The sequence below is a fragment of the Bubalus kerabau genome, chromosome 19, assembly GCF_029407905.1.
Source record: "Bubalus kerabau isolate K-KA32 ecotype Philippines breed swamp buffalo chromosome 19, PCC_UOA_SB_1v2, whole genome shotgun sequence".
Classification (NCBI taxonomy): Eukaryota; Metazoa; Chordata; class Mammalia; order Artiodactyla; family Bovidae; genus Bubalus; species Bubalus kerabau.
In genome coordinates this window covers 6,632,309-6,650,235 of record NC_073642.1, presented here as the reverse complement: position 1 = coordinate 6,650,235, position 17,927 = coordinate 6,632,309, and positions in this window count along the sequence as shown.

Genomic DNA, 17,927 nt, shown 5'->3' with positions numbered 1-17,927 from the left:
AGGACTGATGCTGAAGCTGAAACTCCAATACTTTGGCCACCTGATGCAAAGAGCTGACTCATTGGAAAAGACCCTGATGCTGGGAAAGATTGAGGGCAGGAGGAGAAGGGGACAACAGAGGATGAGGTGGTTGGATGGCATCACTGACTCAATGAACATGGCTTTGGGTGGACTCCGGGAGTTGGTGATGAACAGGGAGGCCTGGCATGCTGCGATTCATGGGTTCACAAAGATTTGGACATGACTGAGTGACTGAACTGAACTGAATTGAAACCTAAAATATAAAAATGATTAACAATATTATAAATACAAATCCTTTGTATTTCTGCATTGTCTTTGTAACCTCTCCTTTTTCATTTCTAATTTTGTTGATTTGATTCTTCTCTCTCTCTCTTTTTTTTCTTTTGATGAGTTTGGCTAAAAGTTTGTCAATTTTGTTTATCTTCTCAAAAACCAGCTTTTACTTTTGTTAATCTTCACTACTGTTTCTTTTTGTCTTTCATTTATTTCTTCTCTGAGCTTGATGATTTCTTTCCTTCTGCTAATTTTGGGGTTTTTTTATTCTTCTTTTCCCAATTGTTTAGGTGTAAAGTAAGGCTTTAAACCTAAAGCCTTTATTTGATACTTTTCCTGTTCCTTGAGATAGGGTTGTATTGCTATAAACTTCCTTCTTAGAACTGCTTTTGCCTGCATCCCATAGGTTTTGAGTTGTTGTATTTTCATTGTCATTTGTTTCTAGGAATTTTTTTCCCTTTTGATTTCTTCAGTAACTTTATTTATATCAGTTTATATTTATTTATATTTATATATATTTATATATCTTTATTTATATTTATATCAGTTCATTATTTAGAAAAGTATTGTTTAATTTCCATGTGTTTGTGTTTTTTACAGTTTTTTTTTTCATAGTTGATATCTAGTCTCATAGCATTGTGGTCAAAAAAGATGCCTGATATGATTTCAATTTTCTTAAGTTTACTGAGGCTTGATTTGTGACCCAAGATGTGATATATCTTGGAGAATGTTCCGTGTGCACTTGAGAAGAAGGTGTATTCTTTTACATTTGGATGCAGTGTCTTGAAGATATCAATGAAATTCATCTGAGCTAATGTATCATTTAAGACTTGTGTTTCCTTAAAATTAATTTCTGTTTGATGATCTGTCCATTGGTATAAGTGGGGTATTAACGTCTCCTACTATTATTGTGTTACTGTCAATGTCTCCTTTTATCTCTATTAGTGTTTGTCTTATGTATTGAGGTGCTCCTGTGTTGGGTGCACAGATATTTACAATTGTTATGTCTTCCTCTTGGACTGATCCCTTGATCATTATGTAGTGTGCTTCCTTATATCTTGTAATATTCTTTATTTTAAGGTCTTTTTTTTTTCTGATATGAGGATTGCTACTCCAGCTTTATTTTGATTTCCATTTGCATGGAATATATTTTTCCATTCTCTCACTTTCAGTCTATATGTGTCTTTAGGTCTGAATTGGGTTTCTTGTAGACAGCAATATATGAGTCTTGTTTTTGTATCCAATCTGTGTCTTTTGGTTAGAGCAATTAATCCACTTACATTTAAAGTAACTATTGATATAAACTTATATGCAGAGTACATCATGAGAAACACTGGGCTGGAAGAAGCACAAGCTGGAATCAAAATTGCCAGGAGAAATATCAATAACCTCAGATATGCAGATGACACCAACCTTATGGCAGAAAGTGAAGAGGAACTCAAAAGCCTCTTGATGAAAGTGAAAGAGGAGAGTGAAAAAGTGGGCTTAAAGCTCAACATTCAGAAAATGAAGATCATGGCATCTGGTTCCATCACTTCATGGGAAATAGATGGGGAAACAGTGGAAACAGTGTCAGACTTCATTTTTCTGGGCTCCAAAATCACTGCAGATGGTAATTGCAGCCATGAAATTAAAAGACGCTTACTCCTTGGAAGGAAAGTTATGACCAACCTAGATAGCATATTGAAAAGCAGAGACATTACTTTGCCAGCAAAGGTCCGTCTAGTCAAGGCTCTGGTTTTTCCAGTGGTCATGTATGGATGTGAGAGTTGGACTGTGAAGAAAGCTGAGCACTGAAGAATTGATGCTTTTGAACTGTGGTGTTGGAGAAGACCCTTGAGAGTCCCTTGGACAGCAAAGAGATCCAACCAGTCCATTCTAAAGGAGATCAGCCCTGGGTGTTCTTTGGAAGGAATGACGCTAAAGTTGAAACTCCAGTACTTTGGCCACCTTATGTGAAGAGTTGACTCATTGGAAAAGACTCTGATGCTGGGAGGGATTGGGGGCAGGAGGAGAAGGGGACGACAGAGGATGAGATGGCTGGATGGCATCACCCACTCGATGGACATGAGTTTGAGTAAACTCCAGGAGTTGGTGATGGACAGGGAGGCCTGGCGTGCTGCGATTCATGGGGTCGCAAAGAGTCGGACACAACTGAGTGACTGAACTGAACTGATGTTGCTGTTGTCCTTTTCTTAATTGTTTGTGGTTTCCTTTTGTAAATCTTTTTCTTCTTCTCTTGTATTTCCTGACTATATAAGTCTCTTTAACATTTGTTGTAAATCGAGTTTGGTGGTACTGAATTAATTTAACTTTCAAGTGCTAGTGTTAGTCGCTCAGTCATTTCCGACTCTTTGCGACCCCATGGACTGCAGCCCACCAGGTTCCTGTGTCCATGAGATTTTCCTGGCAAGGATACTGGAGTGGGTTGCCATTTCCTTCTCCAACAAGTTCATGCAACTACCACACAAAAACAGTATTAGTCAAAAGAAAAGCCAATACCCAGCCAAAACACAGTATTCATTTTTTTAATCTATTAAATTGACAACGATTAGCTCATCATTAGTAAGGGTACAAGGAAATGAACGCTAACCTCTGGTGAGGTACAATATTTAGAGGAACAAGTTCCTAACTTTTGACCAGGGTTCTTAACTACATATATTGTACAACATATGTATAGAATGTTTCGTGCAAGCATCTATACCAGAAAAGATAAAACTGAAATACTCAAATATCCAACAATAAGGTACTGCTGAGGTGTGGCAGAGTAGAATACTGTGCAGTTACTAATGTTGCAGACTTTCACTTGTCTGTAAAGCTTTTGATTTCTCCATCAATATTGAATGAGAACCTTGCATGGTAGAGTAATCTTGTTTGTAGATTTTTCCCTTTCAGTACTTTAAATATATCCTGCCATTCCCTTCTGGCCTGCAGAGTTTCTGCTGAATGATCAGCTGTTAAATGTATGGGGTTTTCTTTGTATGTTACTTGTTGCTTTTCCCTTGCTGCTTTTAACATTCTTGCTTTGTGTTTAATCTTTGCTAGTTTGATTAATATGTGTCTTGGGGTGTTTTTCTTTGGGTTTATCCTGTATGGGACTCTTTGAGCTTCTTGGGCTTGATTGACTATTTCCTTTTCCATGTTGGGGAAATTTTCAACTATAATCTCTTCAAAAATTTTCTCATACACTTTCTTTTTCTCTTCTTCTGGGGCTCCTATAATTTGAATATTGGTGCATTTAATATTGTCACGGAGGCCTCTGAGACTATCCTCAGTTCTTTTCATTCTTTTTACCTTATACTGCTTTTTAGCAGCTATTTCCACAACTTTATCTTCCAGCTCATGGATCTGTTCCTCTGCTTCAGATACTCTGCTATTGATTCCTTCTAGAGTATTTTTAATTTCAGTAATTGCATTCTTTGTCTCTCTGTGTTTGTTCTTTAATTCTTCTAGGTCTTTGTTAATTGATTCTTGCATTTTCTCCATTCTATTTTCAAGGTTTCAGATCATCTTTACTATCATTATTCTGAATTCTTTTTCAGGTAGTTTGCCTATTTCCTCTTCATTTATTTGGATTTTGTGTTTCTAGGTTGCTCCTTCATTTGTGCACTATTTCTCTGCCTTTTCATTATTTATTAAGTTATTGTGTTTGAGGTCTCATTTTCCCAGTCTTCAAGGTTGAGTTCTTTCTTCCTTTTGGTTTCTGCCCTGGGAAGATTGGTCCAGTGATTTGTGTAAGCTTCCTGTAGGGCATGACTTGTGCTTGCATTCTGGTGGGAGGAGGTGAGTTTTTTTTTGTTTTTTTTTTTTTTTTTTTTTTATCCGATGGGCAGGATTGAGTGAGTCTGCTGATGTGTGGGTTTGCATTTTTGTCTTGTTTGTTATTTGGATGCGGCATCTTGCACAGGATACTACTGGCAATTGGGTGATGCTGGGTCTCGTATACAAATGGTTGCCTTTGTGGGAGTTCTCACTATTTGATACTCCCTAGAGTTAGGAGTTCTCTGGTAGTCTAGGGTCTTGGAGTTAGTGCTCCCACTCCAAAGGCTCAGGGCTTGGTCTCTGGCCAGGAATTGAAATTGTAATTCCACAGGTGCTTTGTAATGGCATTAAATGGAATTAAAATAAATACCCCAAAACAAAAAACAAAAGATGCACCTCAGAAAAATGGCAATTGCAAAATCAGGCAAATAATAGCTGAAATAATGGAATATACATGCATAAGCAAAATCGAAACAGTCCAAAAATAAATAAATAAATAAAGCACAATAGATTGACCCAGCAAACAAAGGAAACGAAAATGATATCCACCAGTTAAAGACAAAATTAACTAAAGCACAAACTGGAAACCAAAACTAAAGCAAGGTGCCAACTGGGGAATAAAGCAATGAAAACAAAACAAATTAACAAATATGGTGAGAAAAAGAAAGAAAGAAAGAATAGAAATGCAAAGTTAAATAGAGGTAGATAAAGATTTATATATATTAAAGATTAACTGCAAGGGGAAAAGGAGTCTGCCTAGTTGATCATGTGGATTTAATCTGTAGCTTATACAGCTGGTGGGAAGGTTTTGGGTCTTCTTCCTTAGCCACAGTGCCCCTGGGTTTCAATTGTGGTTCATCCAAACCCCTGTGGATGATCCATCTCTGCATGAGGATCATCCACAGGGGTTTGCTCCTGAGGCTGCCCTGGAGGACTTGTGTCTTCTCCAGTGAGTGCCAGGTGTAAGGGTGGTGCAGCTTCTTGGGACTCAAGGGCCCTGGCAGCACAAGGTACTCAGGGGAGTTGGCAGCAAGGGCAGCAGGAAATATGGTGCTCTAGAAGGGTATGGCAACCAACTCCAGTATTCTTGCCTGGAGAATCCCCCAGAAAGAGAAGCCTGGCAGGCCACAGTCCACAGGGTCTCAAAAAGTTGAATACATCTGAAATGATTCTGCATGTACAGACACAGGACTTTTTTCTAGCCTGTGGTAGCTCTGCCCCAGTGAGGACTGAGTGTGAGGGTGTCACAGCTGCTTGGGTCGCGGGGACCTTGGTGGTGCCAAGTATGCAGGGACACAGACTGCCTCAGCTACAGAAGGTATGGCCCTCTCAGAATCTTTTTCCAGCCTCTGGCAGCTGGTGATCAGAGGCCTCTTTGGATAGTCCTTTTCCATGGCTCTGCCTGTTCAGGCATTTAAAGAGGTCCCTTGCCTGGGGTCCTTCTCTGTTGCTCGGTGAGTCAGACATATAAAGGGGCTCCCCTTGTCTGGGGTTCTACTCTGGTGTTTCCATGCATCAGGCAATTGAGGGGCCAGCCTCTCTATTGTTCAGCGCTGGCGCTGGCATGTGGGTAGAGATAGGCTCTCCCAGTGATGGCTCCACCCCCTACATGTGACTCAGCAGCCATTGCTTCCATGGCTGCCTGGCTTTCCTCCACAGGCATTTCCCACCACAATCTCCTCCCTCACATCCCCTTGGGCTGTCTCCCCGCAGTCAACAGCAGATCTTTCCCTGGGATTGCTCCACAATCCCTACACTCCAGCTCCCAGCCACTGTGCTTTCTAGGGGACCTGCATCCCTGTCTGGGTATGGCTGCAGCTAGGATTGTCTGTGTGATTCTCAATCCATTTAAGCTGCCACAGATCAGTTGCTTCACTCTCAGCCTAAAATGTTTCTCCTCTAACCCAAGCAATTGCCCCAACGTGGGGATCGACCCCTGCTTCATTTCCCCCACCTGCTGAGTGAAGGTCCAGTCCAACTATCCTGTTTTTCTACCTCGTTCCTTCATCCTACCCACTTTTGTGTGGTTGTATATATTTTTTTCAGGTGGTCAAGTACTCCTGCCTGCTCTCAGCTGATGTTCTGCAAGCATTCCTGTCAGAAGGTGTATTCCTGATGTATCTGTGGAAAGAGATGTACTCCATGTCCATCTACTCCTCCACCATCTTTTTCCCTATGAATTGTTTTTAAACACGTTTTGCCCATTTGTTTTTACTAGTATGTTTTCTTTTATAAACTTATATAATTTGTAATGAGAGCTGTTTTATACATATTACAAATTTTTTCCCCTGTCTTTCTCATCAATAAGCTTTGCAAATAATGTCATTCATGTATAGAAGTTTTGAAAATTGTAAATAGTAGTTAAATCTGCTAGTGTCTTCTTTTATATCTAATGGATTTGGGATCCTGCTTAGAAAAACTTTTTGCATATCAAATATGAAGATATGTCCTTATATTTATACTTTAATACTTTTAAATTCTATTTTTAAGCATTTTATTCTTTAATCAAATTGGATTCTATTTTTATAAACAGTGATGGATTAAGGATCTATGTAGTTTATCTGTGAAGTGAAGTGAAAGTTGCTCAGTCGTATCTGACTCTTTGTGACCCCATGGATTATATAGTCCATGGAATTCTCCAGGCCAGAATACTGGAGTGGGCAGCCTTTCCCTTCTCCAGGGGATTTTCCCAACCCAGGGATCAAACCCAGGTCTCCTGCATTACAGGCAGATTCTTTACCAGCTGAGCCATAAAGGAAGCCCAAGAATACTGGAGTGGGTAGCCTATCCCTTCTCCAGCAGATCTTCCCACCCCAGGAATTGAACCAGGGCCTCCTGCATTGCATGTGGATTCTTTACCAACTGAGCTATCAGGAAAGCCCACAGCAGGACTTTATCCATTTTAAATATAGTGAGTAGTGTACATGTTCATCTGAAACTCCCTAATTATCTCTTCCCCTCATCCCTCCCCCACTGGCAACCATGTTTGTTCTCTAAGTCTGTGAGGCCTGTAAATAAGCTCACTTGTAGCATTTCTTTTTAGCTTCTACATATAAGGAATGTCATATGATGTTTCTCCTGCTCTGTCTTACTTCACTCAGTATGAGTCTTTAGGTCAATCCATGTTGCTGCAAATAGCATGTTTCATTCTTTTTGATGTTGTTTGGTTGCTAAATCATGTTGGAGTCTTTGTGTCCCCATGCTGCTGCTGCTGCTAAGTCACTTCAGTCGTGTCTGACTCTGTATGACCCCATAGATGGCAGACCACCAGGCTTCCCGTCCCTGGGATTCTCCAGGCAAGAGCACTGGAGTGGGTTGCCATTTCCTTCTCCAGGGCATGAAAGTGAAAAGTGAAAGTGAAGTCATTCAGTCGTGTCCAGCTCTTTGCGATCCCATGGACTGTAGCCCACCAGGCTCCTCCGTCCATGGGATTTTCCAGGCAAGAGTACTGGAGTGGGGTACCATTGCTTTCTCCGTTGTGACCCCATGGACTGCAGCATATCAGGTTTCCCTGTGGTATTGCTGATCCTGCCCACAGCACCAGTTGTCTTGCTGTTCACACTGTCTGCACTGTTCGTGATGCCAGGATAGGCTAGGTGTGAACTAAGAGGCTGGAAGAAGACTCAAGGAGCCGCAGGAACTAGAGACACGTTTATTCTCTCCTGGCTGATGCAGCATCCATAACACAGTCTCTCTCATAGCTGATGCAGCAGCCATAATAACAGACACCCTACATTCTCTTCTCTCATGACTGACCCAACGGATGCAGCCATGATGCAGCAGTAATACTCACCGCTTTGTAGATGGAGCTCACGTATCCGTACCACACGCAAAACCTGTGACCAAGCAAGTACCTCGTCATGCGCTTGCACAGTGCTATAAGTGACCTCAGCTGTTACATAGTCATTATTTACAAAACGTGGGGTGAGAGAGCTGACCACTCCATCTTGGGTAACTTGCTCTCCCCGCACTCCACCCCTTCAGGGTCTCTCGCCTCACATTCTATGCAGTCCATCTTCTGTGATATTTCCTCGGAGAGTGACACTGACCCTTGGATTAGCATCTTGTAACAGCAATAGCTATAACCACAAGCAGTTACATCCCCAATACAGAGCAGAAACCAATGCTAGGTATCACCTGGGACGCATGTTGCAGCCTTTGCCCTCACGGGGCTAGAAGAGCCACCCACTGCATGTGGAGTGCCTTTATCTTCCAAGGCCAAGTCCAGTCCACTGTCTGTCCTTGTGAGATTGCAGGAAAGCCTCCACAGGGGCAACTGCACCTCTGTGGAGCTTTTTCATTAGGGACCAGCAAACCCTCCACAGGCACCAGGCTGTTCGCGCTTCTCTTTCTGCTGTACAACAGGCCTCACTGCCCAGTGGGGACCCGCAGTTGCATAATGTTCATTATCACCACCGCCACTTACTGTCTCGCTGTCAGAGAGGCTGTGTTCTTTAGAGTCACGGGGTCCTTGCTCTAACGCCAGTATATGTTGCTCTAGTTCTTCCAAGTGTCTCTGCACATTGTGTACTGGTATGGCATTGCATAGGGCACCATCCATATTCGCCACCAGGGCAGTCAGGAAGATCCTTCCCACGGTTCCAGTGCAGTCTGTGCCGCCTTGTTTGGCAAACAGGAACTCATTGCCTGTACGCCTTTTCAAAGCTATCTGGTGAACCGTCCACCACCTCCCAGTCTTCCACCGGAACCCATGCTGAGAGGATTGCAGTCACATGGTACCAAATGCTACCACACGTGGTGGCCACTGGCTTCCTCCATTCAGTGGAGCCTCAGGCTCCCCACCCGCTGGGTATCCTGCGGACTACACCAATTGTACTGCTGATCCTGCTCACAGTGCCAATTGTCTTGCAGTTCACAAGGTCCACACTACTCATGAGGCTAGGGTAGGCAAGACTTGAGCTAAGAGGCTGGAAGGAGACTTGGGGAGCATAGGAATGCAGACACATTTATTCTCTCTTGGCTGACGCAGCAGCCATAATAATAGACACCCTATATTCTCTCCTATCGTGGCTGACCTAACACACACAGCCCTGATGCAGCAGTAATGCCCCTCACTTTATGGGTAGAACTCACATATCCATACTGCATACAAAACTCGTGACCAAGTGAGTACCTTCTGATGTGCATGTGCAGTGCTATAAATGATTTCAGCTGTTACATAGTCGTTATTTACAAAATGTGGAATGAGAAAGCCTGAACACGCCATCTTGGCCAATTTGCTCTCTCCCCAAACCTGTCCTTCACTGTCTCCTGGGGCTTGCTCAAACTCATGTCCACTGAATCAGTGATGCTATCTAACCATCTCATCCTCTGTCACCCCCTTCTCCTTTTGCTTTCAATCTCTTCCAGCATCAGGGTCTATTCCTGTGAGTCAGCTCTTCACATCAGGTGGCGAAAGTATTGGAACTTCAACATCAGTCCTTCTAATGAATATTCAGGGTTGATTTCCTCTAGGATTGAGTGGTTTGATCTTGCAGTCCAGGAGACTCTCAAGAGTCTTCTCCAGCACCACAATTAGAAAGCAGAAATTCTTCAGCTCTCAGCCTTATTTATGGTCTCTCACATCCGTACACAACTACTGGAAAAACCATAGCTTTGACTATACAGACTTTTGTCAGAAAAGTGATATTTTTAATACACTGTCTAGGTTTGTCATAACTTTTCTTCCAAGGAGCAAGCATCTTTTAATTTCATGGCTGCTGTCACTGTCTGCTGTGACTTTGGAACCCAAGAAAATAAAAATAAAATCTGCCACTGTTTCCTATTTTTCCCCATGTATTTGCCATGGGGTGATGGGACCAGATGCCATAATCTTCATTTTTTGAATGTTGAGTTTTAAGCCAGTTTTTTCACTTTCCTCTTTAATCCCCACCAAGAGGCTCTTTAGTTCCTCTTCTCTTTCTGCCATAGGTGTCATCTGCCTACCTGAGGTTGTTGATATCTTGCCTGGCAATCTTGACTCCAGCTTGTGATTCATCCACTCTTTTCATTTCTCATGATGTACCCTACGTAGAAGTTAAATAAGCAGGGTGACAATATACAGCCTTGACATACTCCTTTCCAAATTTGGAACCAGTCCATTGTTCCATGTCCGGTTCTAACTGTTGTGTCTTGACCTGCATATAGGTTTGTCCGGAGACAGGTAAAATGATCTGGTATTCCCATCTCTTTAAGAATTTCCTACAGTTTGTTGTGATCCACACAGTCAAAGGCAGAAGTAGGTGCTTTTCTGCAATGCCCTTGATTTTTCCATGATCCAGCAGATGTTGGCAATTTGATCTCTGGTTCCTCTGCCTTTTCTAAATTCAGCTTGTGTATATGGAATTTCTCAGTTCATGTACTGTTTAAGCATAGCTTGAAGAATTTTGAGCATTATCTTGCTAGCATGTGAAATGAATGTAGTTGTATGGTAGTTGAAACAATCTTTGGCATTGCCTTTCTTTGGGATTGCAATAAAAACTGACCTTTTGCATTCCTTTTCCCAAAACCCATTGCTGCGTTTTCCAAATTTGCTGACATGATGAGTATAGCACTTTAACAGCATTATCATTTAGGATTTTAAATAGCTCATCTGGAATTCTATCACCTCTACTAGCTTTGTCTGTAGGAATGCTTCCTAAGGTCCACTTGACTTCACACTCCAGGGTGTCTGGCTCTAGGTGCATGACCACACCATTATGGTTATCTGGGTCACCAAGATCTTTTTTGTATACTTCTTCTGTGTATTCTTGCCACCTCTTCTTAATCTCTCCTGTTTCTGTCTTTTATTGTGCCCAGGCTGGTGGGAAATGTTCTCTTGATGTCTACCATTTTCTTGAAGAGATCTCTAGTCTTTCCCATTCTATTTCTTTCTTCTATTTCTGTGCATTTGTTCACTTAAGAAGGCTTTCTTATTGCTCCTTACTATTCTCTGGAACTCTGCATTCAGTTGGGTATATCTTTCCCTTTCTCCTTTGCCTTTCACTTCTTTCCTCAGGTATTTGTAAGGCCTTCAGATTATCATTTTGCCTTCTTGCATTTCTTTTTCTTTGGGATGGTTTTGGTCCCTGCCTCCTGTACAATGTTACGAACCTCGGTCCATAATTCTTCAGGCATTCTGTCTACCAGATGTAATCCCTTGAATCTCTTTGTCATCTCCACTGTATAATCACAAGGGATTTAATTTAGGTCATACCTGAATGGCCTAGTGGTTTTCCCTATTTTCTTCAATTTAAGCCTGAATTTTGCAATAAAGAATTTGTTATCTGAGCCACAGTCAGCACTGTGATCTTGTTTTTGCTGACTGTGTAGAGCTTTTCCATCTTTGGCTGCAAAGAACATAATCAATCTGATTTTGGTATTAACCATCTGGTCATGTCCATGTGTAGAGTCATCTCTTGTGTTGTTGGAAGAGGGTGTTTGCTATGACCAGTGTGTTCTCCTGGCAGAATGTTAGCCTTTGCCTGACTTCATTTTGTACTCCAAGGACAAATTTGCCTGTTACTCCCATATTTCTTGACTTCCTACTTTTGGATTCTAATCCCCTATGATGAAAAAGACATCTTTTTTTGGTGTTAGCTCTAGAAGGTCTTGTAGGTCTTCACAGAACTGTTAGACTTCAGCTTCTTTGGCATTAGTGTTTGGGGAATAGACTTGGATTACTGTGATGTTGAATGGTTTATCTTGGACAGGAACCAAGATTATTCTCTAGTTTTTGAGATTGCTCCCAACTAATGCATTTTGGACTTTTTTGTTGACTCTGAGGGCTACTTCATTTCTTCTAAGTGATTCTTACCCACAGTAGTGAATACAACGGTCATCTGAATTAAATCCTCCCATTCCTATCTGCTTTAGTTCCCTGATTCCTAAGATGTCGATGTTCAGTCTTGACATCTGCTGGACCACATCCAATTTACCTTGATTCCTAGACCTAACATTCTAGGTTCCTGTACAATATTGTTCTTTATGGCATCAGACTTGACTTTACCACAGACATACAGACACATCCACAACTGAGCATCATTTCTGCTTTAGCCCAGCCTCTTCATTTTCCCAGAGCTCTTTATCTGCTCTCCCCCAGTATCATGGACACCTATGGACCTGGGGGGCTCAGTTTCTGGTGTCATATCTTTTTGCTTTTTCATACTGTTCAGGGGGTTCTTGAGGCTAGAATTAAGTGGTTTTCCATTCCCTTCTTCAGTGGACATGTTTTGTCAAAACTCTCCACCATGACCCGTCCATCTTGGGTGGCCCTGCATGGCATGGCTCATAGCTTCATTGAGTTACACAAGGCTGTGATGCGTGTGGCTAGCATTTGGCTAGCTTTCTGTGATTGTAGTTTTCATTCTGGAGGTTGTGGTTCTTGCTGCTTCTGTATGCCTTCTGATTATGAGGATAAGAGGCTTGTGTAAGCTTCCTCATGGGAGGGACTGGCTGTGGGGAAACTGGGTCTGCTCTGGTGGTCAGGGCCATGCTCAGTGAATCTTTAATCCAATTTTCTGCCAATGGGTGGGGCTGTATTGCCTTGTTATTTGTTTAGACTGAGGTGGCCCTGGAGCCTGGAGCCTTCAGGCTCCAGGTAGGGCTAAAGGTGACCTCCCAAAGGATTTATGCCAACAAGTGCCTCTCAGGTCTGCTGCTGCCAGTGCCCCTGTCCCCACAGCAGGTCACTGCCAACCTATTCTCCACAGGAGACTCTCAAACACTCACACCAGGCTTCTGTTTAATGGCTAAGTAATATCCCATCGTATATATGTACCACATCTTTATCCACTCCTCTGTCGATGGACGTTTAGGTTGCTTCCATGTCTTGGCTATTATAAACAGTGTTGCAGTGAACATTAGGATGCACGTATCCTTTCAGACCAAGTTTTTCTCTGGATATATAACCATGAGTGGGATTGCAGGGTCGTATGTTAGCTCTATTTTTAGATTTTTAAGGAAACTCCGTACTGTTCTCCATTAGCGGTTATACAAATTTACCTTCCTACTGACAGTCTGGGTTTTTTTGATGATAGCCATTTTGACTGGTGTGAGGTGATATCTCATTATAGTTTTTGTTTGCATTTCCCTAATAATTAGTGATGCTGAATATTTTTTCTTATACCTCTTGACTATCTGTATGTCTTTTTTAGAGAAGTGTCTATTTATGTCTTCTGCCCATTTTTTGATTGGGTTGTTTGTTTTGATGATGTTAAGCCTCATAAACTGTAAATTTTGGAAACTAATCCCTTGTTGGTCACATCATTTGTGAATACTCTCTCCCAATCTGTGGGTTGTCTTTTAATTTTTTGTGTTGTTTCCTTTGCTATGTAAAAGGTTTTGAATTTAAGTAGGTCCCATTTGTTTATTTTTTACTTTATTTCCATTATTCTGGGGGACAGATCAAAAAAGATATTGCTGTAATTCATGTCAGAGAGTGTGCTGCTTATGTTTTCCTCTAGGAGTTTTATAGTGTCTTGTCCAACATTTAGGTCTTTAGTCCATTTTGAGTTTATTTTTGTGTATGGTGTTAAATAATGACTAATTTAATTTGTTTACAAATAGCTGTCCAGTATTCCCAGCACCATTTGTTGAAGATATTATATTTCCAACATTCTGTAGTCTTCCCTCCTTTGTCATAGATTAATTGACCATAAGTGCCTGGGTTTATTTCTGGGCTTTCTACCCTGTTCTGTTGATCTATATTTCTATTTTTGTGAAAGTACTATACTGTTTTGATGACTATACATTTGTAGTATAGTCTGAACTGAAGGATTCCTGAGTCCTCCAGGGATTCCTGACTTCAGACTAGATATTTTATTATTTTTGTTCTAATGGTAAATGGAATTGCTTCTTGAATTTCTCTTTTTGACTTTTTGTTGTTAGTGTATAGAAATGCAATAGGTGTATGTGTGTTAATTTTGTAAACTGAAACTTTACCAAATTCACTGATGTACTTTAGTAGGACTTCAAAAACTATGCTAAATTAAAGTGGCAAGAATGGACATTCTTGTCTTGTTCTTGTTCTTAGAGGAAATGCTTTCAGCTTCTTACCGTTGAGGATGATATTAACTGTAGGCTTGTTATATATGGCCTTTATTATGTCCCCTATGCCCACCCTTATGGCAGAAAGTGAAGAGGAACTCAATAGCCTCTTGATGAAAGTGAAAGTGGACAGTGAAAAAGTTGGCTTAAAGCTCAACATTCAGAAAACGAAGCTCATGGCATCCAGTCCCACCACTTCATGGGAAATAGATGGGGAAACAGTGGAAATAGTGTCAGACTTTATTTTTCTGGGCTCCAAAATCACTACAGATGGTGACTGCAGCAATGAAATTAAAAGACGCTTACTCCTTGGAAGGAAAGTTATGACCAACCTAGATAGCATATTCAAAAGCAGAGACATTACTTTGCCAACAAAGGTCCATCTAGTCAAGGCTATGGTTTTTCCTGTGGTCATGTATGGATGTGAGGGTTGGACTGTGAAGAAGGCTGAGCACCGAAGAATTGATGCTTTCGAACTGTGGTGTTGGAGAAGACTCTTGAGAGTCCCTTGGACTGCAAGGAGATCCAACAAGTCCATTCTGAAGGAGATCAGCTCTGGGATTTCTTTCGAAGCAATGATGCTAAAGCTGAAACTCCAGTACTTTGGCCACCTCATGGGAAGAGTTGACTCATTGGAAAAGACTCTGATGCTTGGAGGGATTGGGGGTAGGAGGAGAAGGGGATGACAGAGGATGAGCTGGCTGGATGGTATCACTGACTCCATGGACGTGAGTCTAAGTGAACTCCGGGAGTTGGTGATGGACAGGGAGGCCTGGCGTGCTGCGATTCATGGGGTTGCAAAGAGTCGGACACGACTGAGTGACTGATCTGATCTGATCTGATGCACACTTTCTGGAGGATTTTTTTTTTAAATCATAAATGGGGGTGCTGAATTTTGTCAGAAGCCTTTTCTGTATCTATTGAGTTTATCATATGGTTTTTAGTTTTCCATTTGTTGATGTGGTGTATCACACTGATTAATTTGAGCATATTGAAAAATCCTTGCATCCCTGGGATAAATTCCACTTGATCATGGTATATGATCTTTTTAATATGTTGTTGGATTCAGATTGCTAGTATTTGTCTGGGAATTTTGCATCTATGTTCATCAGTGATATTGACCAGTAATTTTCTTTTTATTATGGTATCTTTGTCTGGTTTGGGTATCAGGATAATAGTGGCCTCATAGAATGAGTTCAGGAGTTTTCCTTCTTCTGCAATTTTTTGGAACAATTTCAGAAGGAAATCGGTTAGCTTTTCTCTAAATGTTAGATAGAATTCACCTGTGAAGTCATCGGGTCCTGGACTTTTGTTGTTGGGAGTTTTTAAATCACAGTTTCAATTTCAGTTTTTGTGATTGGTCTGTTCATATTTTCTGTTTCTTTCTGGTTCAGTCTTGGGAACCTGTAGATTTCTAAGAAGTTGTCCATTTATTCCAGGTTGTCCATTTTATTGGAATACAGTTGCTTGTCTTAGTCTCTGATGATCTTTTGTATTTCTGTGGTGTCAGTTGTAACTTCTTTTTCATTTCTAATTTTATTAATTTGAGTATCTTCCTTTTTTTCTTAAAGAGTCTGGTTAAAGGTTTATCAACTTTATCTTTTCAGAAGACCAGTTTTTTCCCATTAATCTTTAACTATTGTTTTATTTGTTTCTATTTCACTTATTTCTGCTCTGATCTTTATGAGTTCTTTCCTTTTACTAATTTTAGATTTTGTTTGTTCTTTCTTTAGTTCTTTTAGGTGTGAAGTTAGGTTGTTTATTTGAGATTTTTCTTCTTCTTGAGGTACGATTGTATTGCTGTCAACTTCCCTCTTAGAACTGCTTTTGCTGTATCCCACAGGTTTCTGATAGTTTTGTTTTCACTTTCATTTGTCTCTAGGTATTTTTTTATTTCCTTTTTAATTTCTTCAGTGATTCACTGTTTTTTAAAATTATTATTATTTTTTAATATTTTATTTTTTAACTTTACAATATTGTATTGGTTTTGCCATATATCAACATGAATCCACCACAGGTATACACGTGTTCCCCATCCTGAACCCTCCTCCCTCCTCCCTCCCCATGCCATCCCTCTGGGTCGTCCCAGTGCACCAGCCCCAAGCATCCAGTATTGTGCATCAAACCTGGCCTGGCAACTCATTTCATACATGATATTATACATGTTTCAATGCCATTCTCCCAAATCATCCCACCCTCTCCCTCTCCCACAGAGTCCAAAAGACTGTTCTATACATCAGTGTCTCTTTTGCTGTCTCGTATACAGGGTTATTGTTACCATCTTTCTAAATTCCATATATATGCGTTAGTATACTGTATTGGTGTTTTTCTTTCTGGCTTACTTCACTCTGTATAATAGGCTCCAGTTTCATCCACCTCATTAGAACTGATTCAAATGTATTCTTTTTAATGGCTGAGTAATACTCCATTGTGTATAGGTACCACAGCTTTCTTATCCATTCATCTGCTGATGGGCATCTAGGTTGCTTCCATGTCCTGGCTATTATAAACAGTGCTGCGATGAACATTGGGGTACACGTGTCTCTTTCCCTTCTGGTTTCCTCAGTGTGTATGTCCAGCAGTGGGATTGCTGGATCATAAGGCAGTTCTATTTCCAGTTTTTTAAGGAATCTCCACACTGTTCTCCATAGTGGCTGTACTAGTTTGCATTCCCACCAACAGTGTAAGAGGGTTCCCTTTTCTCCACACGCTCTCCAGCATTTATTGCTTGTAGACTTTTGGATCGCAGCCATTCTGATTGGCATAAAATGGTACCTCATGGTGATTTTGATTTGCATTTCTCTGATAATGAGTGATGTTGAGCATCTTTTCATGTGTTTGTTAGCCATCTGTATGTCTTCTTTGGAGAGATGTCTATTTAGTTCTTTGGCCCATTTTTTGATTGGATCATTTATTTTTCTGGAATTGAGCTGCAGGAGTTGTTTGTATATTTTTGAGATTAGTTGTCTGTCAGTTGCTTCATTTGCTATTATTTTCTCCCATTCTGAAGGCTGTCTTTTCATCTTGCTTATAGTTTCCTTTGATGTGCAGAAGCTTTTAAGTTTAATTAGGTCCCATTTGTTTATTTTTGCCTTTGTTTCCAATATTCTGGGAGGTGGGTCATAGAGGATCCTGCTGTGATGTATGTCGGAGAGTGTTTTGCCTATGTTCTCCTCTAGGAGTTTTATAGTTTCTGGTCTTACACTTAGATCTTTAACCCATTTTGAGTTTATTTTTGTGTATGGTGTTAGAAAGTGTTCTAGTTTCATTCTGTTACAAGTGGTTGCCCAGTTTTCCAAGCTTCACTTGTTAAAGAGATTGTCTTTAATCCATTGTATATTCTTGCCTCCTTTGTCAAAGATAAGGTGTCCATAGGTGTGTGGATTTATCTCTGGGCTTTCTATTTTGTTCCATTGATCTATATTTCTGTCTTTGTGCCAGTACCATACTGTCTTGATGACTGTGGCTTTGTAGTAGAGCCTGAAGTCAGGCAGGTTGATTCCTCCAGTTCCATTCTTCTTTCTCAAGATTGCTTTGGCTATTCGAGGTTTTTTGTATTTCCATACAAATTGTGAAATTATTTGTTCTAGCTCTGTGAAAAGTTCCGTTGGTAGCTTGATAGGGATTGCATTGAATCTATAAATTGCTTTGGGTAGTATACTCATTTTCACTATATTGATTCTTCCAATCCATGAACATGGTATATTTGTCCATCTGTTAGTGTCCTCTTTGATTTCTTTCACCAGTGTTTTATAGTTTTCTGTATATAGGTCTTTAGTTTCTTTAGGTAGATATATTCCTAAGTATTTTATTCTTTTTGTTGCAATGGTGAATGGAATTGTTTC